This window comes from Hypanus sabinus, chromosome 1 (assembly GCF_030144855.1).
Source record: "Hypanus sabinus isolate sHypSab1 chromosome 1, sHypSab1.hap1, whole genome shotgun sequence".
NCBI lineage: Eukaryota > Metazoa > Chordata > Chondrichthyes > Myliobatiformes > Dasyatidae > Hypanus > Hypanus sabinus.
This window is the reverse complement of record NC_082706.1, coordinates 140793933-140813487: the sequence shown is the minus strand read 5'-3', so window position 1 is coordinate 140813487 and position 19555 is coordinate 140793933. Positions and strand designations below refer to the sequence as shown.

Genomic DNA, 19555 nt, shown 5'->3' with positions numbered 1-19555 from the left:
GGTTGTTTTTGCAGCAGCAATACAGAATAAAGATATAAGGTTACTATAAATTAGAAGACTAAATAGTGCAAATATAAAGCACTAGTGAGGTTTTGTTCACAGCTTCATGGACTATTCAGACATCTGATGCTAGAAAGGAAGAAAGTGTATCTGAATCACGGCATGTGGGTATTCGGGCTCCTCTAGTTGTTGAGGTACTGTGAAAAACTTGCCTTACGTACTGTCTATGCTGATTATTTAATTACAAAGTGCACTAAGGTAGTATCAGAACAAGGTAAAAACAATAATAGGCTGCAGAATAAATCCAAAGAAAGTGCAGTGCAGGCAAACAAAAAAGTAGATTGTGAAGACAAGAGTCCATTGTGATGGCATTGGGTTTGCTGACCATAAAGTTCTAAACTCAGGTGAAGACCTTAAGCCCTATTGGATATAAGTAACTATGAGCATACTCATTAAAGGGAGGCTATACCGTAACTACCTAATCTTCAAAGTCTATTTCACTTCTTTGTTTATCCTCCCCATTGAGTTTAGCTGCCAATTCAGTTTAGTAGTGGGTTCCCCTCTCTACCAAGGAGAAATTATTTTCCCTATAGATGCTGCCAGACCTGGGGCATTCCACCAGCATTTTGTGTGTGTTGCTTGAATTTCCAGCATCTGCAGATTTCCTTGTGTTCCACTAACAAAGTAGATTAACCATACTATAGTTCATTATCTTCAGTGATAAACATTTAAATTCAAGCAACATTCTTAAAACATGTTTAAAACTCAGAGGACTTCTGTCTTATAAAAGATTTCCAAATTGCAAACAATTTCTAAAACACAAAGGATTTCCAAAACACATTTGCAATTCCTATAAGTTAAAAAGACATACAGATGAGCTGCATACAAAATAGTCATCCATCACTGAAATTCAAGGCAGAGGTATGATCACCTTGTGTTTCATACATTCTCTTTGGTGTTACTGATCATTGCAAATAAGCTTGAACTGCTTCCTTCATTTATACCATTTCTTTGCCACTTGGGTGACTTCAGACAAATGTGATATTTTTCCAGAGATCTTTTAACACAGACAGTCTAAAAGCTTCTGGAGACAGAGTTCCCAGGTGTCCACTATTAATGCTGTGAAGCTGACTCCATGATACATAAACTTTCTGACTTGTTAATAAATAGATCACCAGTTCGTGTGCAAAGTGATAATATTAATCTAACCTATCTGCAAAGCTGTTCTTTTAACTTCAAACTAATTGCTGCTTGCTATTTGAGAACTGAAGACTGGGTTCTGTTTATGACCAGAAGCTAAACAAAAAATATTGAATTTAACTTATTCAAAAACATGACTGTGATCTTTACTAGTGGCAGCTACTGTGATTAGCAAGTTCGAGCTTGGCAAATAAGGGCGCCCTGGCCCGAAGACAGTGAATATCTATCACACCAACTTATCATCCCAGGATTGTTCAGTATCTTACAACAACAGAACAGAAATGGTCCTTGGGCTTCGTGTAAGTGCTTTTGGGTTTTTGTACCTTTTACCTGATGGCGGGGGGTGGAGAAGGGGGGTGAAAGAATGGAGAATGTCCAGGGTGGGAGGTGTTTTTGATTATTCTGGCTGCTTTATTGAAAAAGTGCCGACAGAGTCCAGGGAGCAGAGATTGGTTTCTGTGATGCACCGAGTTGTGTCGATAATTCTCTGCAATTTCCTGTGGTTACAGGCAGAACAGTTGCCATATCAAGCCATGATTCATGTGCATAGGATATGTACATCAATAAAAATTGGTGAGGGTCAAGGGGGACATGCAAGTTTCTTTAGCCTCCTGAGGAAGTAGAGCTTTCTTGGCCATGGAGTGTACGCGGTTGTCTCTGATAGGATGAAATACTGGAAAGTGCAAATACTGGAAACCTGAAATGAAAATGCTTTAAAAATTCAGCAGGTCAGAAACCATCTGCGGGAAGAGAAACTCAGTCAATGTTTCAGGATGTAGACCCTCTGTCACCCACAAGTTGGTGGAGTAACTCAGTCGGTCAAGCAGCAGCTGTGATGAAGAAAGGAATTGTCAACATTTTGGGTTGAGACCCTGTACCAGTCCTACTTGACTGACTGGCCTCCTGCAGCACTTTGTGTTTAGTGCCAGCCATCTCGTGTGCCTTCTACATGTTTTGCCTATGTTCTTACTTTAACTGCTCACTGATGAGATAACCTGGTTTACAGAATGGCCTTTTGCTCACCTCAGTTTTCTCATATCAGAGAAATCTCCCTCCCCCAGTGTCTCTGCAACTACAAAATACATTTGTCTCCTTCTTAGTTCTGAAGGAGGCTCTTCCTCCTGAAACTGACTCTGTGACTCTTCACAAAGATAGAACATAGAATAGGCCATGATGCTATGTCAGTATGAATCATCAATCTACCCCTTCCCTCATACACAGCCAATAAACCCCAATTTTTCTTTCATCTGTGTGCCTAAGTGTCCCTGATGTATCAGCCTCAACAACCACCCCCTGACACTGCATTCCAGGCACCCAGCAATCTCTGAAAAGAAAATCTTACCACTGACATCTCACATAAACTTTCCTCCACACACCTTACATAAATATCCTTCAGCATTGGCTATTGCTGCTCTGGGAAAAGGTACTGCCTGACTTTCAGAATTTTTTAAGCGTTTCCATTTTAGCTTTCTAGCACCTGTAGTTTTTCATTTTATCTTAACTACTTCATTCTTTCATCCCAGAAGAGACAATGCAACAGCCAAGGAAGATGACATTCAAGGAAAGTTTGTTGTCATGACACCGTGTCACTAGGCTCTCTGCCTCCTTCCCATCCTCTGACACATCATCAGCCAGGTCACTAGAGATGAGAGACTATCATTCCACCAGCTGCATCACTGTTCCACCTGCAAAGGCATTACACCTGCTTGCTTTTAAACATTTCAAATCTCATAGGCTTCACCACAGGTTGTAAGTGCTTCACAGGGCTGGAAGGTTATGAGTTCAAGAGTCACTCCAGAGAATTCACTGAGTTCAATCTGAGTGCGTGAATTGCCCAGGGGAATGCTGTTAGACCAGCTGATATGCTCGACAGGAAATCTGTACTTACAGCCACTATGTACGGGAATATATTAGAAAGCCACAGAGGAACTTCCTTTCAGAGCGTCGCCAGGTATTCATAAAACTCAAAGCCACAATTCTATCAATTCACAGTCTTTTTCCCAGGGTTGGGAAATCAAAAACTAGAGGGCAGAGTTTTAAGGTGAGAGGGTAGTGATTTAACCTGAAGGGCAACTTTTAACACAGAGGGTGGTTAGTATATGGAAATGAACAGTCAGAGGAAGGGTTGTTTGGATAGGTACATGGACAAGGAAAGTTTAGAGCAGGGGTTCCCAACCTGAGGTCCATGGACCCCTTGCTTAATGGTATTGGTAAATCGCATTAAAAAAGGTCTGCAACTCCTGGTTTAGAGGCATTTGGACCAAACAGGAGGAAATGGGACCTGTTTAGTTGGGAACCTTGGTTGGCAAGGGCCTGTCTGTGCTGTATGACTCAATGGTTCTATGACCCTATTGAATAAAAACTTGAGATGCTGGAGGAACTCAGTGGTTGGTCCTTTTTGGAGGGAAATTGATAGTCAATATTTTGGGTTGAGTTCCTTCATCAGGATCAGAAATATCAACTGTCCATTTCCCTCCACAGATGCTACCTGCTTCTCTGAGTTCCTCTGCAAGATTACTTGTTGCTCCAGATTCCAACACTTTGTCTTTTGTCTCCATTCAACCAGAACACACAGGCACTTGGTTTGTGCCCCTTCCTGCCCTTACCCTATAGGGTAGGTCACTGGTAAGTAACAGTTCATTGGCAATTTGGAGAGAATAGTTTGGAGAAGTAAGGGGAAGGGTGCAATTGTTGGTGTTCCTCATACATCCCTACATCCCAAAGACATGCAGCTTTGTCAGTCAATTAGCTCACTATACATGGTCCCTGATGTGTAGGTGGGTTTAGATTCTGGAATAAAATTAATAATGGGACTAATGTAGGATTAGTGTAAATGAGGGGTTAGAGTCAGAGAGTCATTGATAGCATACTTTCCAGAAACAAGCCCTTTGGTTCAACTGGTTCATGCTAAACAAGATGCAAGGTGATTCACGGTCAGCGTGGACTCGGTACAGTGAAGAACCTGTTTCTGTGGGGTATTGCTCCATGACTTTATACTTCAAAGCCAGGTAGATGTGCTTCACTGCTGGGGTTGCTGCAGGAAAGGGTTTGTGTTTTATTGCTTTACAACTTGGAATCACAATGGATTTAATTTGGCTTTTTTGACACTGATCAACAGAAAAAAGACTCTTTCATAGTGAAAACAGATCTCTTCAAAGTGATGGAAGTATAAAATACAAATACAAAATAGTTGATTGCTTAAGTATTCACCCCTATTAACATGTCACACCAAATCATCACTGGTGCAGCCAATTGGTTTAGAAATCACATAATCACTTAAATGGAGATCACCTGTGTGCAGTCAAGGTGATTCAATTGTAGTAAAACACACCTGTATTTGGAAGGTCCAACTGTGAAAACTACACCGTGAAGACTAAAGAACACACTAAGCTACTCCGCAGAAACTCAAGATGGATATAAGAAAATTTCCAAGTCACTGAATATTCCTTGGAATATGGTTAAGTCAGTCATCAAGAAATGAAAAGAATATGTCACAGCTGTAAATCTGCCAAGAGTAGGCTGTCCTCGAAAACTGAGTGGTGTGCTACCACTGGACTAGTGAGGAGACCTACGATAACTCTGGAGGAGTTACAAACTTCAGTGGCTGAGATAGGAGAGACTGTGTCTATGACAACTGTTGCCCGGGTGCTTCACCAGTCACAGCTTTATGGGAGAGTGGCAAAGAGAAAGCCACTGTTGAAAAACTCACATGAAGTCTCAGCTAGAATTTGTCAGAAAGCATGTGGGGACTCTGGGGTCAGCTGGAAGAAGGCTCTCTGATCTGATGAAACCAAAATAGAGCTTTTTGGCCATCAGACTAAGTGCTATGTTTGGTGTAAACCAAACACTGCACATCATTAAAAACACACCGCCCCTTCTGTGAAGTATGGTGGTGGCTGCATCACGTTGTGGGGATGCTTCACTGCACCAGGCCCTGGAAGGCTTGTGAAGGTAGAGGGTAAAATGAATGCAACAAGATGCAGGGAAATCCTGGAGGAAAACCTGATGCAGTCTGCAGGAGAACTGTGGCTTGGGAGAAGATTTGTTTTCCAACAAGACAATGACCCCAAGCATAAAGCCAAAGCTATACAGGAATGGCTTAAAAACAACAAAGTTAATGCCCTGGAGTGGCCAAGTCAGAGTCCAGACCTCAAGCCAATTGAGAATTTGTGGCTGGACTTGAAAAGGGCTGTTCACTCATGATCCCCATGCAATCTGACAGAGCTTGAGCAGTTTAGTAAAGGGGAAAAATTGTAGTATTCAGATGTATGAAAATGATAGAAACTTATTCACGCAGACTCAAGACTGTAATTGCTGCCAAAGGTGCATCTACTAGCTTAAAGGGAGTGAATATTCATGCAATAAGTTATTTTGTGTTTTATATTTGTATTTAATTTAGATCACTTTGTAGAGATTTGTTTTCATTTTGATGCAAAAGAGTCTTTTTCTGTTGATCAGTGTAAAAAAAACCCAAAAGAAATCCATTATGATTCAATATTGTAAAACATGAAAACTTCTAAGGGGGAGGTGAAGACTCTTCATAGACACTGTACATCCCTGTTTTATTTTCTGTTCTCAAAATGTGGCCATCAGCATCAGAATCAGGTTTAATATCACTGGCATATGGCTTTGCGACAGCAGTGCAATGCAATACATGATAAGTGTAGAAGAAAAACTGAATTACAGTAAGTATATATGTATGTATATGAAATAGTTAAATGAAAATAAGTAGTGCAAAACAGAAATACAAAAGTAGTGAGATAGTGTTCGTGGGTTCAATGTCCATTCAGAAATCAAATGGCAGGGGGAAAGAAGCTGTTCCTGAATCACTGAGTGTATGCCTTCAGTACCTACTTCCCAATGGTAACAATGAGAAGGGGGCATGTCATAGGTGGCAGGCATCATTGGCCATGCCACATTTATTGTCCGCCCCTAATTACCCCTGAACTAGTGTGGGTTGTCAGGCTTTGTTATGCCCTTCCTGATGGTAGCAGTGAGAAAAGGACATGGCCCAGATGATATGGATTGACAGATGCCACCTTTTTGAGGCAGTGGCAGGGTTGGCTGTGCCCACTATTCTCTGCAGCCTCTTGTGTTCCCGTTGCTGTACCAACCCATGATGGAATCAGAGACTTCCAATGGTGTATCGGTAGAAGATGGTTAGAGTAATTGGTGACATGCTGGATCTCATTAAGCTTCTAAGGAAGTAGAGGTGCTAGCATGCATTCTTCGTGATTGCATCTACATCCTGGGCACTGCACTGGTCATCTGAGAGGTTAAAAACATGGAATTGAAGCCAATGACTTACCAATGAGAACAGGCATGTGGTCTCCCAACTCCCCCTTTCTGAAGTCAACAATATTTCCTTGGTTTTCTTGCTGTTGATCCTGAGGTTGTTGTGGCATCACTCAACCAGATGTTCTGTCTTATACCTATCCATTGAATCATCACCACTTGTGACTTGGCCAACTGTAGTGGTGTCATCAGAGAATCTGTAGATGGTATTGGAGTTGTACTAAAGTACCCAGTCATGGGTGAAGGAAAGTAGAACAGGAGCCCTGAGGTGCACTCATGTTGGTAAGCTGGTAAACAGATAAATTAGTTTTTATTTTAACAGTTTTATGGATTCATTCAAAAGTCTTATAACTGTGGGATAGAAGCTGTCTTGTGCCTAGTGGTACATGCTTTCAGTCCTTTGTATCTTCTGCTTGATGGGAGGGTGGAGAAGAGAGAACGTCTGAGGTGGGAAAGGACTTGATGGTCAGTATTGAGGCTTAACAAACAATCTGCTGGAAGACATTAGTGGGTCAAGCAGCATTAATGGGAAGAAAGAAATTGTCAACGTTTTGGGTCAAAGGCTGCATGAGGAAAGGGCTGGGCTGAGTATTGTGGTTTGGTTTTGTTCTAGATTTTATTACTGACCCTCTGAAACAGATTGGTGTGTTCTGATTAAATAACTAGACTGCTATCCTGAGACCTGGACTTTCGTTGCAGAAATGTCCTCTGGGGAATTTAAATTAGACATGGAGTTTAAAGGTAAAATCAATCCCAGGAATGATGTAAATGAAAAACCGGATTGTTGTAAAAAATGAATGCTTGAGGAAAGGAAACTGGCCACCTTCATCAGTCTGATCAATCTCCTTCACAATTCAGAGCAGCGCAGTCAATGGAAATATGAAATGAAAAATACCAGCAACATTCAGCAGGTAAGGTAGCATCTGTGGAGAGATGAGTAGATTTAAGCCTTCAAGTTCAAGGCACTTCATTAGAACTGGGAAAGACGGACAAGCAAGTTTGTTTTAATTGGGCCTATCTTTTTCTGAGGCATTTTCTCAGGATTGATGTAAATAGCCCTCAATCCAGTTTGGTGGTGACTGAGAAGGATAAGGTGCGCCCAAGGCAGGGGCACAAGGTGCTAGTTGGTTGGCAGCTTGGGAAGTGTCGGGTGATGTACAAGGGGTGATCTTGGAAAGCCAAGGTGCAGAGAAATTTCTTCTCATTGGCAGTGATGAACCTCAAATTCTCTATCAGAGATCAGTGGTGGCTGGGTCATTCAAACTATTTAAAGCACCTGGGGGAAATGCCCATGGACATGGGAGAACATGAAAACTCCACACAGACAGCACCTGGGGTTAGGAATGAACTCGGGTCACTGAAACCATGATGTAGCAGCTCCAGCTGTTGAAATCAATGGGCAGTATGGTGGCACAGATGGTAAAGCTGCTGCTTCATAGCTCCAAAGACAAAAACCTCGGAGACAAATGTCAATATGTCATTTGAACTTGGGGCACCATGGTAGCACAGTGGTTAGTGCAACGCTATTACAGCTTGGGAAGTCTTGGGTTCAGTTCTGATGCCATCTCTAAGGGTTCCACCCCATGAACATGTGGGTTTCTTTGGGGTGCGTGGTTTTCTCCCACATTCCATGGATGTACTGGGTAGTAGGTTAATTGGTCATCGTAAATTGTCCTGTGATTAGTCGAGGTTAAATAAGTGAGTCGCTGGGCAGTGTGGCTTGTTGGGCTGGAAGGGCCAGTTCCATGCTGCATCTCTAAATAAAAAAAAAGTTAACGGTTTTCATCCAAGAACAGGCAGCCTTTTGATTGGATCCACCACAGTTTGGTGTGTAGGCTCCAAGGCACAGGATCCATCATTAAAGATCCTCACCACCGGGCCATGCCTTTTTCTCACAGCTGCCATCAGGTAGAAAGTACATGCCCCAGGACCCAAGCCTCAAGGTTCAAGAACAGCTATTACTTCTCAACCATCAGGATTTTGAACAAAAGGAGATAGCTACACTCATTCTATTTCTGGTGTTCCCACAACTGACGTCTCACTTTAATGACTCTTTATCTTGTTATTTCATGCTCTTGTTATTTATAGAGATTTATTTATATTTGCATTTGCACAGTTCATTGTTCATTGATCCTGTTTGTTACTTTTTGATAGATTTGCTAAGTATGCCTATAGGAAAAAGAACCTCAGGGTTGTATGTGGTGATATGTATGTACTCTGATGATAAATTTCACTTTGAACTTTTGTAATTTTTTGTCTTGCTGCCACAAAACAACAAATTTTACACCAGATGTCAGTGATAATAAACATGATTCTGATTCACTGCCTAGATTGTACTTTTGGCTGGAGGGGTTATTGGAGTAGGAGGTGGGGTGAGCGAGATGGTCTATAAGGAGGGAGTCAAGGACACGTGAGGAGGAGCTGAAGACAAGACTGGGTGAATGATGATCCTGGTTACTGAGGTGAATGGGTGGGATGGAGTGAATGAATGGATATGGCCAAACATGGCAAAAGTACCTTGGTGGTCTGGACGGATGAGTTGGGCTGAGGGACCTGTTTCAACACTATGAATCTACATCTCTATTTGAAAACATAGGTGAGAGTTTGTTATTGACACCTTTATCAACTGATCTATGGGGAAAATGTCAACTGCCTGTTTCTCTCCTAATTTTGCACACATCATTGCATTTAACTGAGCAGTTTCCAAGAACTATAACACAATTATTGGAAGATGCCGACTCTTGTGACTTGTAACATGGGAGCGGATTACATTTTTAACTTTAGCTTACTGTGCCAACAAAAAGTTGAATTGTCAGAAAACAATTACGGCGATCTGGCTCCTGTCTGCTGTGATAAACATTGCAAATTGAGCCTACTTGCACATATCAAGGTTCGCTACAGGATCCAATCGTCATCCCTACAACTGGATTTACACTGTTTAATTGACCTGGCTGATTGAAGGGATCATATGTTAGAATTCATATCTTCAGAGATAACAATATTAGTCCTAAAGCATATTAGCATTAATAACAGCAAGCTGATTGAGAATGCAGTGGTAGGAAACCTTGTTCCTTTCAATTATTTTCATGTCTCTTCTAAATCTAATGATTAAAGTGTAACCACATTTCATGGCTCCATTCATTGTCTTGTGTACCCTATGGACATTTTTTTTGTCTTAATGGTCCAGAATTTCAATTGTGTCTTGAGTTATTTTTATACATGAAGCAATTGAATTGCAGTGTGAAATCTATTGGAACAGGAACTGTACAGTTTTTGTCACCCTCTTGTAGAAAAGACTTTATTAAACTAGAAAGAATGAAGAAAAGATTTACCAGGATGTTGCTTGGACTTAAGTTACAAGGAGAGTTCGCATAGACTAGGACTTTATTCCCTGGAGTGTAGGTGATTGAATGGTTATATAATAGAGATATATAAGATTACGAGGAGCCTAGACACGGTGAAAACATCTAGTGTTTATTCCAGGAAGGGGGTGCTAAAATCAAGGGGGTTTAGATTTAAGATGGGAGGTGAGAGATTTAAAATGGATATCAGGGAATTCTCCTTCACACAAAATGCGATGTGTATTTGGAATGAGTTGACAGAAATAATGATCAAGGCAGGCACAACAGCAACATTTAAAGGTAATCTAGATAACTGAATGGATAGGAGGGGTTTAGAGGGCTATGGATCAAACATGGGTAAATGGGATTAACTTGCTGGGCACATAGTTGGTATAGACCAGTTGGGCTGAAGGACCGCTTTCCCTGCAGTATAACTTTATGATCTTAAGCAAGGCTGAGAGATTTGATAGTGTTGGAGAAGATCATGACTTTTCAAGGCATGTAGATAAGAGGGGAGCAAAGGAACAAAGTGGTCTTATTATTGGTTTACTATTGTCTCATGTATCAAGATGCAGTGCAGAACCTAGTTTAGCATGCTATCCAGACAGATCACTTGTAAGTAGATTGAGGCAGTAAAGCAAAAAACAGAATGTAGAACATACTGTTGGAGTTGCAGAGGAAGTATAATTCAGGTAGACAGTAAGGTGCTAAACCTTGCTGAAGTAGATTGTGAAGTTAAGTGTCTATCTTATGGTTCTGGTAACCATTCAATACTCCTATAACAAAGGGAAAGAAGCTGACCACCACCTCAATTCGTCCTCTAACTGACCTTTCCTATTCGGCAAGGCACCTTCCAGACATCGAGTTCTATTGGATCGGTACACTCTGGCGCCTGAACCTTGCTGCTCCGATTCGGCCTTCAGCATGCCATTGAACCTAGGGTCCTCTTTGCTCTCAGCTGCAGGCCTGGTTCTGTTATGTTGAATTGCATTCAGGTCCAAAGGGAAGTTGCAGAAAATTACTTGTGATGATCATTTGTCAGAAAAAGTATTTGGTTGTTTTGTTCGCCATCTGCCAGAAATCGCTGAAGTTCATTAGTTCCATCTTAAACCGGGTTTCCAACATCTGTGGAATTTCACTCCTGTCTTTATTTCATATTTCCAGCATCTGCTGCATTTTATTTCTCCGGTAAGTTTTCACTAGCCCTCTGAAATGACTGCTCACTGCAAGGGTGATTATACATGAGTAATGAATACGAACTGTCGGGAACATCCACATCCTGTGAGCAAATAACTGACAATAATCAGAGTTCTTGGAACAAGATTAGGTGGAAATGTAACTGAGATAAAGTGTGCAGTCACTATTGTTAATCAGACCTTTTTCAACAGGCTCTTTGCAGTAGTTCTCACAGTGTGGAATCTCCTATTAAGAAGCTGCAATGTCATCATGAGCTTAACTTCTGCAGAGTTTAAATCACAGCAGATTCCTCCAATAAGATTGCTAAAGATTTATAGCAAGGACTCTTCTGCTAATTAAGCCTGTCTGGCAGTTGTCCTCCCACATAAAATGGATTTTCAGCTTTGAATTTGTTATCCCAAAAATTTCCTCACTAATCCATGGCATGCTGTTCCCTTGGAAGAACTGAAGAACTGGGGTCCCCGGTGCAAATATCTGCGAAGGTGGCAACATAGGTTCAAAGTTTAAAATTCAAAATTAATTTATTATCAATTGTTATTAACATGTCCAATTTTGAGATTCATTTTCTTGCAGGCATTTACAGGGAAAATAGCATTTATGAAAAGCTATACATAAACATGGACTGACAAACAATCAATGTGCAAAAGAAGACAAATTGTACAAAAAAAATTGAGAACATACATACACACACACACACACACACAAGACAAAGGAGCAGAAGTAGGCCATTTGGCCCATCAAGTCTGCTACACCACTTCTCCATGAGCTAAACTATTCTCCTGTCTAGTTCCAATTTCTGGCTTTTTTCTGATATCCCTTGATACCCTAACTGATTAGACACCTGTCAATCTCTTCCTTAAAACCCCTCAATGATTGGGTCTCCACAACTGTATGTGACAACAAATTCCATAAATCCATGACCCTCTGGCTAAAAAAATTTCTCTTCATCACTGTTTTAAATGGGTACCCTCTAATTCTAAGACTGTGACCTCTTCTCCTGGACTCACCCACCAAGGGAAACAGCCTTTCCACATCTACTCTGTCCAACCCTTTCAACATTTGAAATGTTTCTATGAGATCCCCTCTCATTCTTCTATACTCTAATGAATACAATCCAAGAGCCAATAAACGCTGCTCATATGTTAGTCCCTGCATTCCAGGAATCATCCTCGTGAATCTTCTCTGAACTCTCTCCAACATCAGCACATCCTTTCTAAGATAGGGGGCCTGCTTTACATGAGTTGTAAAGAGTCCTCGAAAGAGAGCCTGTAGGTTGTAAAATAATTTCGGAGAAGTGGTGATTTCAGAGAAGTTATGTACACAGGTTTGGAAGCCTGTTAGTGTTGGGTAATAACTGTTCCTGAACCTAGTGATGTGAGAATCAGAATCCAGTGATGTAACCAGTTAGAATGCTCTCGTGGTACATCTGTAGAAATCTGTGACATTCCAAGCCTCCTCAAACTCCTAATGAAATGGAACCCCTGTCATGCCTTCTATGCAATTGTATCAAAATGTTGGGCCCTGGGTAGATCTTTAGAGATGTTGACACCCAGGAACTTGAAACTGTTCACCCTTTCCACTGCTGATCTCTCGATGAGATCCAGTGTGTGTTCCCCCGACTTCCCCTTCCTGAAATCCACAATAAATTCCTTGACCTTACTGACGTTGAGTGCAAGATTGTTGTTCTTGCTCCTGGATGCCTCCTCATCACCATCTGAAATCTTTCAACAATAGTTGTGTTATCTGCAAATTTATAGGTGGCTTTTGAGCTGTGCCTAGCTACTGAGTTGTCAGTGTAGAGAGAGTAGAGAAGTGGGCTAAGCATGGATCTGTGAGGTACACTAGTGCTGATTGTCAGTGAGGAGGAGATGTTACTTCTGATCTGCACAGACTGTGGTCTCCCAGTGAGGAAGACAAGGACCCAGTTGCAGAGGGAGGTACGGAACCTCAGGTTTCGGAGTCTGTTGTTTAGAACTGAGGGTATGATGGTGTTGAACGCTGAGCTGCAATCAACAAACAGCAGCCTGACGAGGTATTGTTGTTGTCCAGGTGATCCAAGACTGAATGGAGAGGCAGTGAGGTTTCATCTGCTGCAGATCTATTGCTGCAATAGGCTAAATGCAATGGATCCAGGTTCTTCCTTAGGCAAGATTTGATCTGGCCAATACCAACAGCTCAAAGTACTTCATCACGGTAGATGAGAGTGCAGCTTTGTGATAGTTGTTAAGACAGTTCACCCTGCTCTTTTTGGGCACTGGTATAATTGTTGCATTTTAGAAGCAGTTTTGAACCTCTGACTGCAGCAGTGAGTGATTGAAGATGTCTTTGAACCTTCCCACCAGTTGGTTGATACAGGTTTTCAGTGCCCTACCAGGAACACCATCAGGGTCTGATGCCTTGTGAATGATCACCCTCTTGAAAGACGTTCTGATGTTGACCTCCAAGGCAGAGATCACAGGGTCACCAGGTGCTGCAGACGGGTGTAGTTTTATCTCTCTTTCAAAGTGTGCATAAAAAGTGTTGAGTTCATCTAGGAATGAACAGCCATTCATGATGTTAGGTTTTGCCTTGTAGGAAGTGATAGCCTGCAAAACCTGCCAGAGCTAATGTGCATCTGATTCAGTCTCCAACTTCAGTCACAAGTAAGAGAAAGTCTACAGACGTTGGAAATCTGAGCAACACACACAAAATGCTGGAGGAACTCAGCTGGCCAGGCAGCATCTGTGGAAAAGAGTAAAGAGTCGATGTTTCAGGGTGTGACCCTTCAGCTGAACTGGGGAAAATAAAGATGAACAGTCAGAGTAAGAAGGTGAGGGAGAGAAAGAAGAAGCACTAGATGAAACTGGAGGTGGGGTGGGGAGGGGTGAAGTAAAGAGCCGAGAAGTTGATTACTGAAAGAGATACAGGGCTAGAGAAGGGGAATCTGATAGGAGAGGACAGGAGAAAGAAAACGGGCAGGAGCACCCAAGGAAGGTGGTGAGGAGCTAATGAGATAAGGTGAGTGAGGGAAATGGGAAGGGGGAAAGGTAAAGAAGGTGGGTGTGAGGGGCATTAAAGGAAGTCTAAGAAATTGATATTCATGCCATTAGGTTGAAGGCTACTCAGAAAGAATGTAAGGTGTTGCTCCTCCAACCTGAGTGTGACATCATCATGGCAGTAGAGGAGGTCATGGACTCACACGTCGGAATTGGAATTAAAATGGGTGGCCACTGGGAGATGGTGCTTTTTCTATTGGATGGAGTGTATGTACTCGTTGAAATGGTCTCCCAATCTACGTTGGGTCTCACTGATATACAGCAGTACCTGATTTAGTAGATGACTTCAACAGACTCATAGGTGAAGAGTTGCCTCACCTGGAAGGACTGTTTGAGGTATTGATTGAGCAGGTGTAGGGACAGGTGTAGCACTTGTTCCGCTTGCAAGGACAAGTAGGACAAGTGCCAGGAGGGAGATCAGTAGGGAGGGACAAATGGACAAGGGAGTCACGTAGGGAACAACCCCTGCAGAAAGCAGAAAGTGGGGGGCGGGGGCAGGGAATGATGTGCTTGGTGGTGGGATCCCATTGGAGATGGCAGAAGTTACGAAGAATTATGCGCTGGATGCAGAGGCTGGTGAGGTGGTAGGTGAGGACCGGAGGAATCCTATCCCTGGTGGGATGGTGGGAGGATGGGGTAAGAGCAGACACGCAGAACGGAAGAGGTGCAGATGAAGGCAGCGTTGATGGTGGAGGAAGGGAAGCCCCTTTCTTAGAACTTTGATTGGAATTATTTCTTTGCCTTTAAAATAGCCTTTTGTAGGTTGTACCTGGACTTCTTGTATAGTTCTGGATCACCGGTCTTGAATGCAACTGATGTAGCTCTCAGCACACTACGAATTTGCTGGTTCTTCCATGGCGTTTGGTTTGGGTATCGAAGGCTTTTGTACCTCCTGCACAATGGTAGTAGAGAGAAGGAGGCATGGCTTGGATGATGGATGCTGCTTTCATGTGGCAGCACTCCATGAAAATGTGCTCAGTGGTGAGGAGGGTTTAGTTTGCGATGGACTGGACTGTATCCACCATTTTCTGTAGACTCATCCGCTGCTGTGCACTGATGTTTCCATACCAGGCCATGATGTAGCCATGAGGTCATTCTTTCCTTGCCCCATCACCCCACCCAGGCTTAAGAACACATACCACACATCTGCATTGTGATATTGCTTCTCCTTTTGTTACTGGTATTCGTTTATTATTGTCTCTTGTATAAAGGTATAGTAAGAAGCTTGCATACAAACCAAATCATTACACAGTGCATTTGGGCTAGAATAAGATTTAAAAAAAATGCAGAATAAAGTGTAAAAGCTACAGAGGAAGAGCAGTGCAGGCAGACAATAAAGTCATAATGAAATATATAGTGAGGTCAAGAGTGCTAGGTGCTCCGGTTTTCTCTCAAAGACAAAGCTGCTGTAAATGATCCTTTAGTGTGGGTAAATAGTTAAATGAGAACTGAGGACCATGTGAAGAGAGAAGGAGTAAGTTGCATGGATGAAGGGGAATTAGGAGACGGGGGAATGGAACAGATGGGATTACTGCACTAGGAATAAATGTAAATCTAATGAAACTAACAGCCTTCTTCCAAACCCTGAAAGGTGATCCAATATCAACATCTGTTTGGTAATATTGTTCTGATTCTTCCTGGATGCTTGCCATGTTGAAGGTGCTACATAAATGCAAGGAATTGCTGTTTTATTGACACAAACTTTGGGATGAATACTGGGCATGAGCTGAACTCTGCAACTTGCATAAGTTTGCACACGGAACCATTGTGAACCTCTTAACTCCAAATGATATTTCCAGCACTTCCCGTGAATACACTGACAGTAATAACCACATCGAGGTAAAAATAAATTCACAGATTTGGCCAATGACACAGCCTGTCAGGACCTGCAAATATGCCATTTCCTGTCCTACATAAAAGGCTTTTGAATGGAACTTACAGGAAACACCACTGCGAGTCCTGCCTGTGTTTCTTATACGGTCACAGTTACAGACAAAGAGCAGTGCAGGCTGGAGGAGCAGAATCTCATATTCCGTCTCTGAGAAGTCTCCAACCTGATGGCCTGAACATTGATTTCTCTAACTTCTGCTAACCTCTCCCCTGTTTCCATTGACCCCTTTTTTGTTTTCACCCATTTTGTTGGCTCTCTCACTCTGTCTCTTCCTCTTCCCCAGCCTCATGACCTGCCTGTCACCTTTCTCTGGTTCCCCACCTCCTTCCCTTTATTCCATGGTCCTCTCTCCTCTCCAACAAGATTCCTTCTTCTTCAGTCTTTACCTCTGCCACCTCTCTTACCCATGCATCCAGCTTTCCCCTCACCTGGTCTCACCTATCACCTGCCTGCTTGTACTCCTTTGCCCTGCTCCACACCTGCTTATTCTGGTATCTGCCACTTTTGCTTCCAATCCTGGCGAGAGGTCTAGCTGAAATGGCGATTGTTTGTTTACCTCCATAAATGCTGTCTGATCTGCTAAGTTCCTCCCATATTTTCTGCAAGTTGCTCCGATTTCCAGTATTACAGTATTTCTTGTGCCAGAGGAACGGAACTGGCCATTGAATCATAGAGAAGTACAGCACAGAAACAGGCCCCACCTAGTCCTTGTTAAAACCTTTTAAAATGCCTACTCCCATTGACCTGCACTGGGACCATATCCCTACTATCCATGTACCCATCCATGTGTGTTAAGTGTTGAAATCAAGCTTGCATAGGCCACTTGTGCTGGCAGCTCATCCCACACTCTCATGACCATCGGAGTAAATGAAGCTTCCTCTCATGTTCGGCTTAAATTTCTCGCCTTTCACCCTTAACCCATGACCTCTGGTCGTAGTCCCACCCAACTTCAGTGGAAAAAGCCTGCTTACATTTACTCTATCTATACCTCTCATCATTTTTGTATACCTCTGTTAAATCTCCTTTCAGTCTTGTAGGTTCAAAGGTTCAAAGGTCCAATTTAATATACATCCTGAAATACTTTTTCTTCGCACCATCCACAAAAACAGAGGAGTGCCTCAAAGAATGAACAGCAGTTAAATGTTAGAACCCCAAAGTCACCTCCAGCTTCCCTCCCTCCCGCGCGTAAGTGGCAGCAAGCAGCAATCCCCCTCCCGCACCAGAGCCCCTTGACCCTAGGCTTCCGTGCCAAACAATGGCTGGTTGTGAAACCCTGAGAGCGGGTTCCATTCCCACAAAGAACCAAGGTCAGCATGTAACTCCAAGTCAAGGTCTTCGAAAGAACCCTGAAAGGGAAAAATAAAGATATTAAAGATGGAAATAGAGCTGTTTGCAAGCAAAGGAGTCACTGTTTAGCGCCATCATTACTCTACTCTGCCCCTTGTACGTTCAAACCTCCACAGATGGTCAGGCAACATCTGCGGAAGCAAAGAGGTGTCAATGTTCTGAGTCAAGACACGACTGGTCATCCTCATGAAGGGTCTCAACCCGAAACTTTGACCATGCTTTTGCCTCTACAGATGCTGCTTGGCCCTCTGAGTTCTTCCAGCAGCTTGATCCTCCCCACTGGTTCAACCACATAGATGCAATGGCCAAGAAAGCACCAACAACTCTACACCCTCAGAAGGCTTAGGGAATGCAGTATGTCCCTGTTGAGCCTCGCCAGTGTTTACTGCAGAAAATAACCTTATTATCCTCCATCTCTTCAAGTGGAATTGTAATTGTCATGTGTACCGAGATAGAGTGAAAACCTTGTCTTGCTTACTGTGCATACAGATCAAATCATTGCACAGAGCTCTGAGGTAGAACAAGATAAAACAATGGAAATACAGAATGAAGTGTAACATCTACAGAAAAAGTGTAGTGCATGTAAACAATAAGGTGCAAGATCATAACAAGTAGATTGTGAGGTCAAGAGTCCATCTTATCATTCTAGAGATGTTATATCAACATGACAGTGACATATCAATCGCCTTCAAGGCTTTATGTTGGATTTGGAACGATCTGGTCACTTACCAGTGTGAATCAATGGCTGAAACTGGTTAAATATAAACAACTGGTTGCAGTAAAACTGACAAGCAAAGCTTTAATAAATGACAGATTCATATTCCCTGATGGCTTGTGATGTGCTAAGGAATCTGTACGAGGGTTGCTTTGTTCATGTTTGTGTTTAATTTGTGGTGATATGTCAGGGTGAGTGACTGTAGCTGAGTTCATGGCCATTGCCAAAAGAAATGCTGAGTGCAGGGGTATGAGTGCATTGGCAGAGCAACTAAAGGAAAGATTGCCCCTTTCATTGCCCTATGATGCTCCGATGAGCCTTAAGTGTTAGATTGGATTCTGTTTTGTAATGTGTGAAATAGATTTAGATTTATTTATTAATCCCATGTATAAGACCTTAAGAAGAATTAGGTCATTCGGCCCATTGAGTCTGCTCTCCCATTCCATCATGACTGATTTTTTATTTCTCTCAACTTCATTTGCCCGCTTTCTACCCATAATTTTTGACACCCTTACTAATCATGAAAACTTCAACCTCCGCTTTAAATATACCCAATGACTTGGCCTCCACTGCCATTTGTGGCAATGAATTCCACAGATTCACTGCCCTCTGGCTAAAGAGATTGTCTGTGTTCTAAAGGGATGCCTCACTATTCTGAGACTGTGCCTCTGACCCTGGACTCCCTGATCATAGGTAACATCTACTCTATCTAGACCTTTCAATATTCAATAGAATTTCAATGAGATTCCCCCTCCCCCATTTGCTCTAAACATGAGCGAATACAGCCTCAGAGCCATCCAAAAGCTCCTTGTATGTTAACTCTTTCATTCCCAGTATGGTTCTTCTGAACCTTCTCCGGAGCCTATTCAACGTTTGCTCATCTTTTAGATAAAAAGCCCAAAACTGCCCACAATACTCTGATTAAAGCTGGTGATATAGAAGTCTGTATTTGCCACAACAAGCAGAGACATCCCTTGGGGGGAGGCTCACAACTCCAAAGGTACATCACAATTTTATATAGTTAAGATCAGAAGTAGCAATAACTGATACAAAACAATTTCAATAGTTACAATGACATTACTTCCTTCAATATTTTGGGTTGCCAGTTCTTTCTTTGAATTACATATCCACAGTGACAGACCTCTCTGAATGTTCAAACACCTTTGTGATAAAAAAGTTTCTGGGGATAGAAATTCCAGACACCCAAAATTAATGTTGTCAGAGCTATCTCGGAGTACGCAAGTATCATAAGTACACAAAAACTATTGATTGCCTATACCTGTAACCATGTTTGATACGCTAAGTGACAACATCCATCTGGTCTGCTAGCTTGCCTCAGTCACAATGGTACAAATAAAGAGTTCATGCTGGCTATTTTGGTACAGGCCAATGAATACAACAACATTAAACCATAAGACAAAGGAGCAGAATTAGGCCATCTGGCCCATCAAGTCTGCTCCACCTTTCAATCATGGCTGATCCTTTTTTTTCAACCCCGGTTCCCAGCCTTCTCACCGTAACCTTTGATGTCATG

General features: G+C 42.3%; 1 long non-coding RNA gene across 1 annotated transcript in view; it reads left to right on the top strand.

The window, feature by feature from the left end:
- Window positions 1-1362: 1362 nt before the first annotated feature.
- LOC132380074 (uncharacterized) overlaps window positions 1363-19555 on the top strand; it is an 88730-nt gene continuing 70537 nt past the window's right edge. Inside the window, exons 1-2 of the long non-coding RNA XR_009507636.1 lie at window positions 1363-1499; window positions 3682-3825. This is a non-coding gene — a long non-coding RNA (uncharacterized LOC132380074). The remainder of the gene's footprint in view (window positions 1500-3681; window positions 3826-19555) is intronic.